Source organism: Sapajus apella, unplaced genomic scaffold (assembly GCF_009761245.1).
Source record: "Sapajus apella isolate SASKATOON/1434 unplaced genomic scaffold, GSC_monkey_1.0 scaffold39, whole genome shotgun sequence".
NCBI lineage: Eukaryota > Metazoa > Chordata > Mammalia > Primates > Cebidae > Sapajus > Sapajus apella.
Window position 1 is genome coordinate 21,770,874 of NW_022436979.1, and position 19,453 is coordinate 21,790,326.

Sequence of the window (19,453 nt, forward strand, 5' to 3'; positions counted from 1 at the left end):
AAAAAAAAAAAAAAAAAAAAAAAAAAAAAAAAAAAAAACGATAAAGGGGATATCAACACCAATTCCACAGAAATACAAACTACCATCAGAGATTACCATAAACAACTTTATGCACACAAACCAGTAAACCTGGAAGAAATGGATAAATTCCTGGACACTTGCACCTTCCAAAGCCAAACCAGGAAGAAATAGAAACCCTGAATAGACCAATAACAAGGGCTGAAGTTGAGGCAGCAATAAGTAGCCTACCAACCAAAAAAAGCCCAGCTCCAGATGAGCTCACAGCCGAATTCTACCAGACATACAAAAAGGAGCTGGTACCATCTCTTCTGAAACTATTCCAAACAATATAAAAAGAGGGAATCCTACCGAAATCATTTTATGAGACCAACATCATCATGATACCAAAACTTGGCAGAGACTCCACAAAAAGAAAACTTCAGGCCAATGTCCATGATGAACATAGATGAAAAATCTTCAATAAAATAAAATACTGGCAAACTGATGGCAATAGCACATCAAAAAACTTATCCATTACCATCAAGTAGGCTTCATCTTGGGGATGCAAGGCTGGTTCAACATATGCAAGCCTATAAATGTAATCCACCACGTAAACAGAACCAAAGACAAAACCACATGGTCATCTCAATACATGCAGAGAAGGCCTTCGACAAAATTCAACAGCACTTTATGTTAAAAACTCAATAAACTAGCTATTCATGGAACATATCTCAAAATAATAAAAGCTTTTTATGACAAACCAACAGCCAATATCATACTGAATGGGGAAAAACTAGAAGGATTCCATTTGAAATCTGGCACTAGACAAAGATGCCCTCTCTCACGACTCCTATTCAATACAGTATTGGAAGTTTTAGCCAGAGCAATCAGGCAAGAAAAAGAAAGAAAGCGTATTCAGTTAGGAAAGGAGGAAGTCAAATTGTCTCTATTTGCAGACAACATGGCTATATATGTAGAAGACCCCATTGTCTCAGCCCAAAATGTCATGAAACTGATAAGCAACTTCAGCAACATCTCAGGATACAAAATCAATGTGCAGAAATCACAAGCATTCCTATAAACCAATAACAGACTAAAAGAGAGCCAAATCAAGAGCGAACTCCCATTCACAATTGCTACAAAGAGAATGAAATACCTAGGAATACAACTAACAAGGAACGTAAAGGACCTTTTCAAGGAGAACTGCAAACCGCAGTTCAAGGAAATAAGAGAGGACACAAAGAGATGGAAAAACATTCCATGCTGATGTTAGGGAGAATCAATATTGTGAAAATGGCCATACTGCCCAAAGTAATTTACTGATTTAATGCTGTCCCCATCAAGCTACCAAGGACCTTCTTCACAGAACTGGAAAAATCCACCTTAAACTTCATATGGAACCAAAAGAGAGCCCGCATAGCCAAGTCAATTCTAAGCAAAAAGAACAAAGCGGGAGGCATCAGACTGCCAGACTTCAAACTATACTACAAGGGTACAGTAATCAAAACAGCTTGGTACTGGTACCAAAACAGAGATATAAACCATTGAAACAGAACAGAGGCCTCAGAGGTAAGGCTACACATCTACAACCATCTGATATTTGACAAACCTGACAAAAACAAGCAGTGGGGGAAGGATTCCCTCTTTAATAAATGGTGTTGGGATAACTGGCTAGCCATGTGCAGAAAGGAGAAAGTGGACTCCTTCCTGACACCTTACACTAAAATTAACTCCAGATGGATCAAAGACTTAAACATAAGACCTAACACCATAAAAACCCTAGAAGAAAACCTAGGCAAAACCATCCAGGAAATAGGCATAGGGAAGGACTTCATGACTAAAACACCAAAAGCATTCGCAACAAAAGCCAAAATAGACAAATGGGATCTAATTAAACTCCAGAGCTTCTGCACAGAAAAAGAAACAATCATTAAAGTGAAAGGCAACCAATAAAATGGGAAAAAATGTTTGCAATCTACCCATCTGATGAAGGGCTAAAATCCAGAATCTACAAAGAACTAAAACAGATTTACAAGAAAAAAACAAACCCATTCGAAAGTCAGTGAAGGACATGAACAGACACTTTCAAAAGAAGCATATATGAAGCCAATAAACATATGAAAAAATGCTCATCATCACTGATTGTTAGAGAAATGCAAGACAAAACCACATTGAGATACCATCTCATGTCAGTTAGAATGGCGATCATTAAAAAATCTGGAGACAACAGATGCTGGAGAGGATGTGGAGAAATAGGAACACTTTTACACTGTTAATGGGAGTGTAAATTAGTTCAACCATTGTGGAAGACAGTGTGGCAATTCCTCAAGGACCTAGAAATAGAAATTTCATTTGACCCAGCAATCCCATTACTGGGTATGTATCCAAAGGATTGTAAATCATTCTACCATGAAGACACATGCACACGAATGTTCACTGCAGCACTGTTTACAATAGCAAAGACTTGGAACCAACCCAAATGCCCATAGATGATAGACTGGACAAGGAAAATGTGGCACATATACACCATGGAATACTACACAGCCAGAAAAAAAATGATGAGTTTGTGTCCTTTGTAGGGACATGGATGAATCCAGCACCATCATTCTCAGCAAACTGACACAAGAACAGAAAATCAAACATCGCATGTTCTCACTCATAGGCAGGTTTTGAACAATGAGAACACATGGGCACAGGGAGGGGAGCATCGCACACTGGGGTCAGTTGGGGGGACTAGGGGAGGGACAGTTGGGGTAGGGAGGTTGGGGAGGGATAACATGGGAAGAAATGCCAGATATAGGTGACAGAGGGATGGAGGCAGCAAACCACCTTGCCATGTATCTATGCAACAGTTCTGCGTCATCTGCACATGTACCCCAGAATCTAAAGTACAATAAAATATGTATATATATAAAACTATTTTTACTTTATCTGTCATTAGGACTATGTCAGCTGAAAAGCTATAAGCCTCAATCAGTTTAAGTCACTTTTTCTATGGAAATATGGGAGTTCTTTTTGGCACCTCCAGACACGAAGCTTAACTGGGAAAATTCTAACATATCTCACTTAGTTGTTAGACAGCTCTTATACAGCAAAATTACTTGTAGTTATAATACACTGGTTTTAGAACAAAAACATGGATAATTCATTATGAAACTACTCCTATTTTCCTTTGTAATCATGATTTTTATGTATTTATTATTTCTGCAATGACACTTTCCTGCCTCAGTTCCTAGCACCGTATTTTCCTTTTCCCCCTCTGTGTTTATGTCATCACATGCTCCATAGCTTTTTCTGCCAAGTTTATGACCTCCTCTATTCTATCGATAATAAAAAACACTCAAGGAAAGATTATTTTCCCTTCTTAGTTTTGCCCTTTTCCAGAATGGATTTTTCATCTTTATTTGACTATACTTTTTTCTTTTTTCATTTCATTCATTACAGAATTTTTGTCTACTTCTCACTTCATTTCTTAAACGTTTAATGTGGAGAGCTCTTTTATTTCGTATGAACATAGTGTGAATAAAGCTTCCTTTATTTCATGTTTTACTTCCATTTTTTCTATCTGATCTGAGAATTCTATTTCTTTTTCTTATTTTTATATACATAGTGTGTCCTTTTCACTTAAAAATATAAATCTAGAGGGTTCAAATGTCCAAGGTGAAGAGAACACTGGGGATTCCCCCAGGTCTGATTTGAGTGCTTCTGGTTCATATCATTGTCCTGGGCTAGGAGCATGGCAGGCAGTCTGCCAGTTAGGAGACACATGTTCTTACTGGGTAACTTACATTCTTGGCCTTTTTCTCTTTTACTTCTTTGGCCACACTTTTAAACACATTTTATAAGATTTAACTGTTTATTTTATTTATTATTGACTTTTTTTATTTATAAAAACTAGTTTAGCCCAAATTTATTATATTTTAAGGAAGGAGGGATTTTTATTTGACTTGACTTCACTGTCTTAACCCGTAAGTCTCTGTTATTTCTGTTGAAAAAGGATTAAACATCTGTAAAAATAATTTAGCATAAGCAATTTATTCATCCGGTGAGAAAGGAATATTGTACTGTGCAATGAGGTGGAAAAGACAGCCATCATATTATTTTTCAGTTTATTTTATAAAACAGGTTCCTGGCTCTGTCATGCAGGCTGGAGTGCAATGGCACTATCACGGATCACTGCAGCCTCAACTTCTTGGGCTCAGGTGATCCTCCTACCTCAGCCTCCGGGTAGCTGTGATACAGGTGTGCAACACCATGCCCAGCTATTTTTTTCTTTTTTTTTTTTGGTGGAGAGACAGAATCTTACTATGTTACCCAGATTGGTCTTGAGCTCCTGTGCTCAAGCAATGATCTTGCCTCAGCCTCCCAAAGTGCTGGGATTACAAGTGTGAGCGACTGTGCCCAGCCCACCAGATTACGTTTAAATTTGTCTGCTCTCTACTGCCAGTCCTTCAGACCGTGACGTATATGTCTTTGAAGTAGTATTGTTTGAACATTGGCATAAGAATGAATATTAAATGTCTTTTAAATTAAATAGAATTTTAAAAGCAGTTAGCAATTGAGAACATACCTCCAAAAACATAGAAGTCAAAGGATTAGAATCTTTAATATATGATGAGTACATTCCAGTGGATGAAATAACATCAAAGGCAATGGATAGATAATTTGGAAATGAGGGAAAGTGAAAGCCTGCGAGTAAGAAGAAGCGCTGCCGGGTAGGTTCAGACTTACTAAATGTCCAAAAAAGTGTGACATTCATCTAGTCAATGAGCAAAATAATACAATTATAAACAATTAAAAATCAAAATGAAAAAAAATGAAATAGTAAAATTTTCAACCTAAGAAATTTAAGCTGAAATTGATATTCCCAGCCACTGCAAGGCAGAATGGGAAAAATTTTCCATTTTGTAGAAATCTAATTTGGTAAAATCTGCCACTAACACCTGCTGGGCACCGAGGGGAGGTCAGAAAAGAACACAAACACTTCCCAGAGAGACTTCTGGGAAGACAGAAAATGAGGTGATTGTTAAAATGGGGGACATTTACTGCTGTTTAGAGAGATGTAATCTAGCCCTTAGAAATGTTCATATACTTTCACATGGCAATTATACTTATAGGGATTTATTACACGGTAAACCTGCAAACAAAGTTTTATGCATTAAGGGCTTTTACTGCACAAATATGTTAATTATTCATAGAGTGAAAAATTACGAGCAGATGAAACATTCAACATTTGGAATAACTGCAAACTAAGCTGCAGTACAGCTTTACAGAACAATAAGATATAATCATTAGAAACAGTATCTATGAAAAAGCAGTGAAATGGAATAATTCACATGCTGGAAGGTAAATAATAGCAACAAAATTTCAAGCATAATGTTAGCTAATCACGTAAAATATGTATAAGCTGAACAAAATAACTGAACTAATATAAAGAGTAGTGAAATCTTTTTATATATTTGCATGTATAAGATTCTTTTTCACAACAAAATTAAAATTTAAAACATAAATAAAATTATAGGGAACAACTTCTTTTTATCTTTATGATTTAGTTAGATTTTCCTGTTTTTAAAACATAGATGTATTTGAGCCAATGCATAATTTAAAAGATACAAGCCTGTATAAAGAAGTCTCCCTTCCCTCCAGCATCCAACCACATCGCTTCTGTTTGCTTTGGAGAGAAACTCATCCCCCTGCTTCCTCAGTTACTAGTGTAATCTTTCAGAGATAATCTTTGCATTTTTAAGCATATATCTGTAATATATGTTAATATTATGTACATGTTGGTTAGATATTTGAGCCTGCGGATCTCGTGTAAGAGGACTCAGCGTAGGGCCAAGAAGAATAGACAGGGACTGAGAATACCCAGTCGTTTCAGTTCTACCACTTAGGATAGTCATCAGAATTGCAGATTCCTTCAGGTTTCAGACTCCTTATGTGCAAATGAGGGTCCTAGCCTCTTACCTGCTAGTCTCACAGTACAGATATATCCAGTGAAATGTGAACAGTGCTTCAGAGAAGGTGCTCGGGAGTTGTTCTGCTTGGATTTGCTGCCTTCCACATATTTCCATATGCTGTATAATGATTATTATGTTGTTTAATCTCCAAAGGTTGAAAGATTTTGTTTCTGTCATTCTGAAAAAATCCTAGATTAACCTTTTTTTGTCTCCCCAGCTCTGGAAACATATTGCTTCATCATTTTCTGGCTTGAATGTTTACTGATGAAGCAACTACTACTGTTTTAAAATCTTTCTTCCGTTTTATCTATGATTTCAAGATTTTGTCTTTATATCTGTTTTCCCAGAAATTTTTTTACATGATCTTTGATGTGGTTTTACTTGTGTTTATAGTTAATGACATCCCATGGAGCGTCTTGGACCTGTAGCTTTATACCATTATCAAATGTGTAAATATTTCTATATATCTTAAATATTTTTTCTAATTTGTATATTCATCTATGCTATTTGTCAAATATTTTTATCTCTTTCTGGAACTTCAGTTATCATGGATTGCTAATATTAAATTACAGGTCATTTTGGTTTTGTATATTTTCGTTCAGTCTTTTTTGTCCCTCTGTGCCTCATTTTATACAGTTTCTGTTAGTATATCAACATGTCACGACCTTCTTTCTTCCTGCAATATCTGTTTGGTGTTAATTTATGTAAACTTTTTATTTCATCTATTATATTTTTCAACCCTGCAGGTATCATAATTTTTTTACATCTCCTTTTAATCTTTTTATTTGTTCACATTTTCCTTTAAGTCTTTAAAAATGAGTTTTAGAAAAATTCTTATTTACTAATTCCTCATTTTGCCATTTCAAGATTTGTTTCTATCAAATATTTTTGAAAAGGCAGCCATATTTTCCTGTTTCCTTGGATGACTGATAATTACTGGCCAGATGCTAGACGTGAAATTTACATTGTTGAGAGGCTGTTGTGTTTTTAAAAAGAGTTTTGGACAAGTTATAAAGATGTAAGTTACTTGCAGATACTTCCCAGGCTGTTTTTTCATTTTGTTTTGTAATGTTTTGTTTTTAATTTAAGACTAAGTCTGGAATAGTCTCTAGAACTAGTTAGCTCCACAGCTAAAACATGATGTGTCTATGTCTCCACTACAGCCAGAGACTTTTAACAGAGCACTTTTAACAGAGCAGGTAGGAAGTGGAATGATTCCCAGTCTTAATGTGAATCTTTGCAGTGGTTCGTCTTTAGCTTCTAGGTAATTGTACTTTCTCTTGCAGTGTCTTTTTAATTTTACTTTTTGAAATTTCATAGAGTTTTATCCCAAGCCTGTACAGATTGATATTCAGGGAACCAATCAAAGATTTGAGAAGACCCCCATGGAGTGATCTAGGACTCTTTCTCTATTTAGCTTCCTTCCTTTTGTTTTCTGGTACTAGGCTCCCTACATTTTAGCCACCTTGGAGCCCTGAGCACAGATCACTGCCTCTGTAATCAGCAAATCTGCTGGACTCTTCTTGAATTGACCCTTCCTATGCTGCACTCTGGAAATAGCATCCAAGCAAAAAAGCTTGCTTGATGGTTGAGACTACCTTCCTTGCTTCTCTTCAGTTAGACAGTAGCCTCGTGCTGCTTATTGTCCAGTGTCTAAAAACTACTGTTATGTAGATTTTGTCCAGTTCTATGTGTTATTAGTCTTTTTCCTAATAAGAGAGAAAATTTTACAGCAATTGCTTCTTTAAGGGCAACTCCTATTGCCAGAATTTCAGCCTTGACTTTGCCGTTTAGCAAATGCATGGCCTGAGACAAATCATTTAACTTCTTGTCTCCATTTCCTCACCTATAAAAGGAGACAGATATTAGTACTTACCTGACAGGATCATTATGATGTAATCTGGCAGGATTATTGTGATGCAAATTGTTTATAAAACGTCTTGCATAGTGCAAGCTCTGTGGGAGACAAGAACTGAGGCTTCAGTGGTGAACAAATACAGTCAAAACCAACATGGAACATAGAGGCTGCTGAGATAGAGACATCAATGACATAGTTGTACAAACTGCCAATATAGACAATGCTATAGAGAAGCACCTTGTGCTATTAATGATCATTGTTTAAAAAATGTCCCTAACGAATTGATACTTCAGGTGAAATCCCTGACAAATTGACATTTGAGGTAAAATGTGATATAACAAACTACCTTGATTCCCCCATTCTTTAAAACAGGTTGCTATAAATCACATTGCCTGTATTGGATTTCGGCGGGCTATTCCCTGCAGTTTGAGAATTACTTTCAGTTTAATAAAATATAAAAAAGTTCTCTTCTTAAAATGTATATTTCCTCAACACACTTCAATAACATAAATGGTGAAATAGCTACATTCAAACAGTATTCAACACTTCAATTTTTTTTTTTTTTTTTTTGGCCTAAAATGATCAACCTGGCAGTTACATTGTGTACTTTCAATCCATGGACATTTATGTTGCTACAGAAAGCTTTTAAGATCCCTTGGAAAAAATAATTTCGTATTTTTCTTCCAGATTGAAGGATACTTTTACACTGGTGGTTTGTAACATGATCATTCTTTGTAAAAGCCTATGTGCATTGCCTGGAACTTACAACATGTTGCAATTGCTGGTGTTTGTTCCTGAGAATGTAAAAATGGAGTTGGTGATCACTTTTAGTATCCAACTTTGTTTTGAAGACTGTTCTACTTTTATGTACATTAAGATACTCAATTTTCACCAGCACAAACAATGTTACAATATGTGTTCTCTTGACCATATTTAGAGTTCTTTTAAGGAAAACTCTGGAAATATAATTGTTAGAATCATTACTAGAGTTTAGGATGTACACATTTTTACTCTGTCGCGAATGACTAGATCGCTCTCCAAAGGTTTTGTGTCAATTTATGCTTCCACCAACAGTTTGGGATTTCTTTTCTCTATACACTTGGTGCCACTTGTTATTGTCAATATTTGCCGACCTACTGGTTATGAAGTAATATAAATTTGCACTTCTGTCAATTGGATACTAACATTTGCTATTTGTAAAAGTTGCAAATACTTTCTACCAAAGAAAGCCCTTGTTTTAATCATAGAATGATATCTTCTTTTCATTTGTGAAAATGAAACATACTGAATTTTACTTATAATTTTTGCTTTCGGAGTCATTTTAAAGATACTAATTTCTACCCAAGATCACAAAAAAAATTTTATTCTAAAATGTTTGTAATGTCACATCTGACATTTGCTTCTTTAATCTGCCTGGCATTGGTTTTACTTTACAGTGCAGTATAATCTGATTGTATTTCTCACTGCGTGACTAAGTATGCCAAAGCAATAGCTTGCTCAATCTCAGTGTCATCGCTATTGTGCCATCTTACCATAAAGGCTCCTTTCTGTCCCATTGATACTTTGTTTATCTTTGTGCACGCACATCCCACATTGAAAAAAATTATTACTGCATTTTAATGTCTTAGCATCAAGGTAGAAAGAGAAACCTATTAATTCAATATTGTCTGAATTATGTTTGGTCCTCCACTTTCCATTTGATGTTAAGATCATCTTAGAATGTGTATGTGTGAATATATATAAAATTTTATATTACATTGGTGAAATTTACATATTTTCAATGTTAGTCTTCACATTTATGAGTGTGGTAAATATACTTTTTCAGGCCTTAGTCTTCAATAATGCTTTAAAATATTTCACATAAAGACATTGTCCATTTGCATCAGAGTTTTTCCTAGGCTTATTATTTGTATGACCAATAAGATGCTTTTTCCAATATAGCTTCTAATTATATTCTCTATCTGTATATAGAAATGTCACTAATTCTCATATATTAATCTTAGTACGTTTTTATAATTTCTAATATTTATCTGATTATTCAATTTGATTATTTTATTGTCAATGTTTGAGTAAAAACTATATACATATTTGATTGATAGATTTTTAAGTACAGAAAATTTGATTATTCACATGAAAATATTATAATCAAAAAATGTTGTCTTTCCTTTTCCAATAATTATTATTTTTTTCCTTATTATATGACATTGACTAGTAACTAGTAGCCACCCACCTCTTGTAGAATGTTGAATGGAAGACATAATACTCTTTTTCTAAATTGAATAGGAAAGCTTTTAAAGAAATTCCTTGTGTTTTCTGGTTAGCTAAGTATATTTATTGTCTTTTGAAATGATCATATGCCTTTTTCTCTCATTTAAAATTTTTAATGTGAAATATTCCTTTGATATATTTATCTGATATTCAATTATTCTTATGTTCCTGAAATATAATCTACTTAGTGTATTCTTTCATACTTTTTTGAGTTATATACTAATACTTTAGCTCTTAAATGAGACTTACTTATAAATTGTTCTTCAATTTTTTTTCCAATTTTAATAGAGACTTAGTCTGATAACACTTTTATTTTTCAACAGTTTTTAAGATATAAGATTATGGTTTCCTTAAATTGAGGAAAAAGCTAAGTTTTTTTAGTGAATAAGAGTGAAATCACTGTTTTATTTTAATGAGAGTTGTTTCCTTATTTAGATTTTCTGTTTTTACTAATCAATTAGGGAAATTAATGTTTTCTAAATGTATTCTTGTTAACTGAAATTTTAAAGTTTACTGGCATCTGCATTCATAATATTTTCTTATAGTTAAAAAAACTATTGTTTGTGGTTTTTATATCCTGATTCAAATTATTTGTGTCTTTTTTTTTTTCTTAAGCAGTCTTTCTAGAAGTTTGTCTATTTTATAAGCAATTCCAAAGATACAGGGGTACTACTGTTAATTCTGACCTTTAGTCAACAGCATACATTGATGATACACACTATGTATGCCAAGCTAATTTAATAATGGAGGAGGTAATAAGATGTCTATTTATTCATATTTTATGCCCTCCTTTATAATTAAAGGAAACAATATTCATATTTATGTATTGGTGAAATTGATTTGTTGTTATAAATTAGGCCTAAAATCAATTCCAGAAGATGAATGATACTGGCATTCCTATAATAGATGATTGTGTAATTTACAGTGATCACTGTGAAGGGACGTGCTCACATAGTTTCATTACTTTATCACTAGCATGCATAGACTCAGAGTGCAGTGCCTGTTGGAAAGAAGATAGATTGATTGATGGTTAACTAATACATTTTAGAAACCGAGAAACCGTTATTTAAGAGTGAACCGTTAATTTTTACTCTCTGGATATGGAATGGCAGTTAACATGCTGCAGTGTCCCGGAGGTTTTTAGGAGGAGCCTGACTGCCTCCTACTGATCATCTGATCTCTTGTTCTAGTTTTCCAGGGAGGAGAATGAAGATAGCAGGGAAAGAGGAGAAAGCTGCTGTCTGAGAGTGAAGGGAGGTCTCTACGTGCATTATCAGATGTTCCTAGGACTGTGCAGGCAAAATTAATGGGAAATTAATTTTGTGAAAGCATGTTGGAAGGATTTCAGAATTACTGTGAAAGCGTGTTGGAAGGACTCAAAAAGTCTCAGTGGTAGGAAGGAGTCAGAAGACTCTAAGGCACAGACACTAAATGTGACAGGTTCAAACACCTGCACGTTGAGGGGAGGAATGGGAGATTCTAACATGAGTTGAAAAAGCTAAGCCCTAGAAGCTTTAATTTTGAAGACTGATGACAATTGTGTAGTTGAGCAGCCTAACTAGGAAGGCTTTTGGCACCAACAGACCTTCAGACTGAATAAATACTTGGGGGATCATTTAACCTAGGGGAGGAAGCAGAAAGCCAGAGGTTCAAAGATTTTACTTCCTGCTCATACGGGAATGTGCGTGTTTAGAGTCACTTTCTTCTAGTGTCATGTGACTAGGGTGACCCGGTGGCCCTCGCTGGGCCGGCCCCAGCCCCTCTGCCCTCCTGCCTGCTGTGACTTGGCTGGCAGTTTACAGCAGTCCCCGATATCCCGAGGGACCCTCTGAGCTGCAGCTCCCTCACCACACTCACCCTTTCTGTCCTGCTCATCCTCTGCGCATAACCCAGGAGCACAACGGGCTGTGAGTTCGGTTGTGCTTCCATGTCCCGGGGGCTTCTAGCTGGGGTCAGGCGGGAGCTGAGACTCTCTCCCTGCTTAGCTTTCATCCTCCGGGCCTGCCCTGCTTCTTCCAGAGAACAGCACTAAGATATCACTTGCACGGGAGTCAGACGCTGTTTCCCTCTCTCTGTCTCTCAGGCTGAGTGCAGGCCCATCTGGCTCACTACGGCCTCCACCTCCTGGGCTCAAGCCTCCTACCCCAGCCTCCCAAGGGGCTGGGATTACAGGTGCATGTCACCCAGCTTATTTTTGTATTTTCTTTTAGAGACTGGGTCTTGCTATGTTGCCCAGGCTGGTCTCGAACCCTGGGGTTCAAGCCGTCTGCCAGGCTCGGCCTCCCAAAGTACTGGAATTATAAGCATGAGCTTTACCTGGCTATTTTTGTATTTTTGCGGAGAACTCCTGGTCTCAAGCAATCCTCCTGCCTTGGTCATTTGTTTTTAAATGAGCCTGTATTGCTGTGTAATTTTCAAGATAGTATGGAGGTTGCAAAAAAAGTTTGAAAAGTGCACGTGTTTATTTAGATAGCAGCTACCACTGAGCAGTCAGCATCCTCCCTTCCTCCTTCCTCCCTCCCTCTCTCTCTTCCTTCTTTTAAATTAACCTTTAGGCCAGTTGCTGATACTTGGCTATGGGGTTTGCACATTAGCTTTCTTTGATGCACATGTAATCAGCATCTATCACTTAGACGGAAGAGAAACACCTATCTTTGGATTATAATGAAACAACACAGAGGCTAAATAATAAAACCTCAGGGAATCAAGACATGTAAAGCCCAGAATTTTAAATAAATAAAGTTTATGGAACATTAAAAACAAATATATTGGACTTTCCATGGAGAATACTTTATTGCTGGCGACACTGAGGATAAATATTAACACCACAAATAACATGAAAATACACATTCTTAGTATGCAAAGCATTGATTTTATTGGGCTTACAGCGTTGATGTTATAATGCTGGCATTCACTGACATTTAATTTGTGGTATACTATTGTCCCAACTGGTGCCTGCCTTTACGCTATATAATACAAACAATTGTCACAAGTGTCTTTGAGAAGCCTTATGGGGCATTTATTAAATGTATTGCATTTTATAGAAAATAGAGCCTGGTGAATACAGAAAAAATGTAACTTATTTTTGTGTTTTAAAGCAAAACAGCTTTGCAGTACTTTCAGAAACTCTCTTATGCTCCTCATTCTACCATACATTTCATCTAGAAAGGTTTCCGGCCTTCCTTCCTACTTCCCACTGTAGACAAGCCTCTTCCTAATTTCACTGTGAAAAAATCCCAATTGCTTTTGGTCTCCCAGGCTACTAGAATGCAGTAACAAGCAGTGTGTAATGCATGCTGCATTATTACCCACATGAAGGTTGGATGTTTCACAGAAACCTGACATTATTGATCATTATGATTATTATAGTTGATAATTTTTTAAATAAGCTCTCATTTTGCTAGGCTACAATTTCTTACCTAATTAGATTTATATCCTCTCTTTCTTTCTCAGTATATTGCAACTGATTTGTAATGATCACAATTCATAATTTAAAAATTTTATGGCAGATTGTATTTTCAAAAGGCTGCTGCAAGAATGCCTGCCATCCCACGTACTCTTTTGTGACATGACCTTGCCACCAACCCATGGAAAGACGAAGTCTGTCTCTGTACTTTGCATCTGTGTGGAATCTGCGACCGCTGTGATGCAGTGAACATGCTGTTGTGTGACTTTGAAGGATACGTCTTACGGAGTCAAATTCTAGTATCTTCTCTCTGGACTGCTCCCCCTTGGGAAACTGCTTGGAACATGGTGCCTTGCCGTGAGAGGCCCGACTCACATGGAGAAGTCATCGCAGGTGCTCTAGCCACGGCCCCAGCAAGAGATCTGCAATGTCACCCAGTGCCAACAACTGCCCGTGGTGTGGGCGCACCTGCCTGAGGCCGGCTTTGGAGGACTGAGTCTTGATCAGTCTCCATCTGTACCTGCATTTGCAGCCTCAGATGAGAACTGCAGCCAACCCAGATAACTACGAGAGATGGTAACAAACTGTTCAAGGATCGTGAAGTTCGGCATGGTTGGCTAGCCACAGCAGATAGAAAACAGATGCTTAGAAGACAGTCCAGGAGCATGCATATTTGACTCACCCTTTCCAATGTCACCTTCCCCACTCCCCAGTCCCACTCCCTGAACATGGCGTTGCCCCCAGAGAAGTTGGCTAAACAAGTTCAGGTAACTCCCTGTTAATCAGCTTTTTCCATTTCACTTCCTCTGTCAGTGTCATTGGAATAAACGATTTCATTTCTAACTTGGAAATAAATAGGGGTCTACTTTATAAATGCTCCTTTGTTTCCTAATTCCCCAGTTTCCACCACAACAGTAATACCCAGAGGAAGGCAGCCTTGGTCTTCCTAAGAACAGGATCAGGCTGCTCTGCTTATCTGTGTTCCTGGCTTGGATCAGGAAAAATAAACAAACATAAAACACCTGGGGGCCAGCGGGGGACCCAGAGAATACTTTTCTGACATTGCTTTCCCTGTCTTGAAACTAGAAGACATAGCAATTAAATTTTTCTTTTGTAGATTCTTCAGAGAAAGTTTGGCAACCATTTTGCAGTGGGAAGAGTAAATGCGGAAAATCGTTTAACAGCACACAAACTCTAGAGCTTATTGGAAAGTTGCTACCTTAATACCCTGCCCTTTTCTTCTAGAAGTTCTTTCAAGGTAGCATGACCATAAATGAGAAAAGTGAAATGAAATAATTCATATATCTGTTTTATCACAATATAGGAAAGCTGCACATGTAGCAATATCCTCAAGCAAAATGAGAAATAAAAATAGATGCTTATCTGAATTATTTGTGAAAATTAAAAGCTTTTAATATATGTTTTTGCTCGTTTTTAATGGATAGTCAATAGCAGCTTGTATATATTACTTAGTAGTACTATGGACAAGATCTGTGGAAGGATCTTAAGAAGGAATCCAGGATTTGACAGCAGTAACTGAACAGACTGGTGACTTCAGGAATATGTGGATTCTTCATGGATCAACAAGTAATTGACATTTTGAAATAGTAGGGTTAAATTAAAATATATTAAATACATTTAATTCTAATTTAACAAAACCACTGGATGCTTTGTAACAATTTATACTCACTTTTGAATATAGAAAATCCTCTTCACACTCTCACTTTTTTCCTTCTTTTTATTTATTTATTTATTTATTTTTGACAGAGAATTGCTCTGTTGCCCAGGCTGGAGTACAGTGGCCTCATCTTGGCTCATGGCAACTTCCACCTCCCTGGATCAACTGATTCTCCTGTCTCAGCCTCCCGAGTAGCTGGGACTACAGTCAACCACCACCAGGTCCAGCTAATTTTTGTATTTTCAGTAAAGGTGGAGTTTCACTATATTGGACAGGTTAGTCTCTAACTCCTGACCTCAATGATCCACCCATCTCGGCCTCCCCAAGTGCTGGGATTACAGGCATGAGCCACAGGCCTGACCAGACTCTCACTTCTGTGCTCATAATCTCATCAGCACATTTATTGCTGTCAAATGCTGGATTCCCTCTTTTCCTGGGGGGAAACATCTTTTTTCTTTTCCTTTTGTTTTAGACAGAGTCTAACTGTGACGCCCAGGCTGGAGTGCACTGACACAATCTTGGTTCACTACAACTTCTGCCTCCTGGGTTCAAGTGATTCCAGTGCCTCAGCCTCCCAAGTAGCTGGGATTATAGGCATGCACCACCACGCCCAGCTAAGTTTTTGTATTTTTAGTAGAGAAAGGGTTTTACTATGTTAGCCAGGCTGGTCTTGAACTCCTGGGATTACAGGTGTAAGCCACCACTCCCGGCCAGAGGCAGGCATCTTAAGGAACCCCTTAAAACTATTTCCTGGAACCTAGAAAGCACTGTGAAATACTACCCCCATCTTCACAACAACGGACAAAACAAACACAGCGTGCTAAGTATCATCACTATTATCAGTGAAAAAAACAAATTCATCACAAGGCAATAAAAATAGATGTCAATGTGAAAGGATTCTAAGAGGTTTTTTCTGCCTCAGATTATTTTATTTTGCTGTATAAAATAATTCCAAGGTTTCATGGTCATTTGATTGACATACATTCAAGATTATTCCATCATGTAATCTAATTATTCTCAGTAGAATGTGCTCTTAAAAATCTGTTCTCCTCTACTGCATTGTAAAAGCCAAATTGAATTGACAATAAAATTATGTGCATGTCAAATTTGCTTCTTCATTGCCTGACAGAAACATGTTGGCTGACAGAAATATCAGTCTTACTCAAAATCCCATTTTTATTTTTAATTACTTGTGGAGACCAAAGTATAAGGATATGTCTTATATTAATGTAATCTTTTTTTCATTGTAAAGATTTTGTAATAAAATATAAAATTAAGCTGAATTGACATACCTTTCTTCATAAGACATTTGGCATCAATGCAAATAATTATTATACTTTTTTCCAGAATGTCTGGATAAATTGTGAATTGAGCATAATTTATGAGAATGTTATTTTCCTTCCAGAAATGAAACAAAGAAGCACTGTAGTCCATTCACCTTCCATTATGCCATTTGGTTCAGACACTTTGCCACATTTTAAGCTCCTACAGGAAAATCACTATCTTTCTTATAAGAAAAAAAAAATGAGGCAAGTCACCATTTCATTACCTGTATTTCAAAAAGGTAAATGATTAAAAAGGTCTGTCCTGGGAGATCATGGTATTTGCATGTCTGTGTTTTCACAAACACTATTACCCTTAAATATAATTCATTTCCGAAATCCCAAAAATGAGGTAATGTTTACCAGATTTAACTTTGTTCACTTTAGTGGTTGAAATGAATCCTTGAATACGTGCAAAAGAGACGAAGGCAGAAAAATAGCAAAACTAACAGACCTCATCTAGAGATTTGTGTGTACAGTCAATTGTGTTTATTAGCATAACCTTGAGAGGCTAAAATGTTACGTTTATTTATAAGAAGCACTAGATGCACAAACAATAGCAGCAGTATATGTATAATGATGACAAATTAGCACAAGGTGTATTTGAATTTGGAGTTAACTTATAGTGATCCAGCGGAATGTGGAGCGAAGCACAGTGAGTTCCAACAGTGTTTTGGCACTGTGACCTTAGACAACTTACCAGCACACGGGCAGTCTTCCTGCCTCAGCCTCCCAAAGCACTGGGCTTGCAGGCATGAGCTACTGCATGGGGCACATCTCTCAGTTTTAATCCAAAGCCAGAAATAATGCAGCTTAGTGAGGAATACATGTTGAAAGCAGAGAGAGGCTGAAAGCTAGTCTTCTTTCACCAAACTGCTAAATTGTGAATTCAAAGGAAAGGTTCTGGGCTGTGTGGGGTGGCTCACGCCTGTAATCCCAGCACTTTGGGAGGCCAAGGCAAGAGGATCACTTCAGGCCAGGAGATGGTGACCAGCCTGGCCAACATGTGGAAACCCTGTCTCTACTAAAAATACAAAAATTAGCTGAGTGTGGTGGTGCATGCCTTGTAATCCCAACTATTCAGGAGGCTGAGGCAGGAGAATTGCTTGAACCCAGGAGGCGGAGGTTGCAGTGAGCTTGAATTGCACCACTGCAATGTAGTGATGTGATAGAGTGAGTAAGATTCCATCTCAAAAAAAAAAAAAAAAAAAACGAAGAAAGTTCTGGAAGGAATTAAAAGTGATACTCCAGTGAGCGCACCAATGATAGTAAAGCAAAACAGTCTGATATGGAGAAAGTTTTAGTATGTGGCTAGAAGATCTAATCAGCCAGAATATTCCCTTAAACTGAAGATTAATATGGAGCAAGGCCATAATTCTTTTCAGTTCCCTGAAGGCTGAGAGAAGTGAGGAAACTGCAAAAGAAAAGTTGCAAGCTAGGAGAAGTTAGTGCATAAGGCTTAAAGAAAGAGGCAGTCTTCACTAAAGAAAAAGTGGAAGATGAACCACTAACTGCTGATACATAAGCTGCAACAAGTTCTCCACCACCTATAGCTAAGATTATTAATGAAAGTGGCTGCATTAAACAACTGACTTTCAATGTAGATGAAGCAATTTTTATAGCTAGAGAAGAGAAGTTAATGCTTGGCTTCAAACTTCAAAGGGCCGGCTGACTCTCCCATTAGGGGATAAAGCAGCTGGTGACTAAGTTGAAGGCAATGCTTATTTACCACTCCAAAAATCCTGGGTCCTTTAAGGATTATGCTAAATCTCTGCCCATGCTCATGCTCTATCAATGGAAGAACAAAGCCTACATGACAATACATCTGTGTATAGCATGGTTTACTCAATATTTTAAGCCCACTGTTGAGACCTACTGCTCAATAAAACGATTCCTTTCAAAATACTACTGCTTCCTGATAATGCACCTCCTCACCCAAAACTCTAATGGAGAAGTACAAGGAAATTAATTTTGTTTTCATGCCATCTAACACATGGTCATCTCACAGCCCATGGATAAAGGCGTAATTTCAACTTTCCTGTCTTATTAAGCAATACATTGCATGTGGCTATCATTTCTATAGATAATGATTCCTCTGATGAATCTAGGCAAGATAAATTGAAAACCTTCTGGAAATTTTCCACCATTCTAGATGCCATTAAATACATTCGTATTTCATGGGAGGTTTTCAAAATATCAATATTAACAGGAGTTTGGAAGAAGCTGATTTTAACCATCATGGATAACTTTGAAAAGTTCAAGACTTCAGTGGAAGAAGTTACTGCAGATGTGGTGGAAATAGCAAGGGAACTAAAATTAAAAGCCTGAAGATGTGACTGAATTGCTACAGTCACACGATGAAACTTGAATGAGGACTTGCTTCTTATGGATGGACCAGGAAAGTGATTTCTTATGACGGAATCTACGCCCATGAATATGCTGTGAACATTGTTGAAATGACAAAAAAGGATTTATAATATTTCATAACCTGGTTGAAAAAGTAGTGGCAGGATTTGAGAGGATTGATCACAATTTTGAAAGAAGATCTACCATGATACCTTGGGCAGAATGTCATCAAACAAAATTTCATGTTACAGAGAAATCTTGTGAAAGGAACAGTCAATGGATGTGGTAAACTTCATTGTTGTCTTACTTAAGAAACTGCCACAGGAACCCCAGCCTTCAGCAACTACCATCGCGATCAGTCAGCAGCCATCCACATTGAAGCAAATTCCTCCACCAGCAAAAAGACTAGGACTCCCTGAAGTCTCAGGTAATCATTAGCATTTTTAACAATAAAATCTTTTTATTTATGTACATTTTTTAGACATAATGCTCTTGCAAACTTAATAGAATATACTCTAGTGTAAAGATAACTTTTGTATGCACTGAGAAACCCCAAAATTTGTATGAGTCACTTTATAGTGAGATTCACTTTATTTTGGTGGCCTAAAACCAATCCTG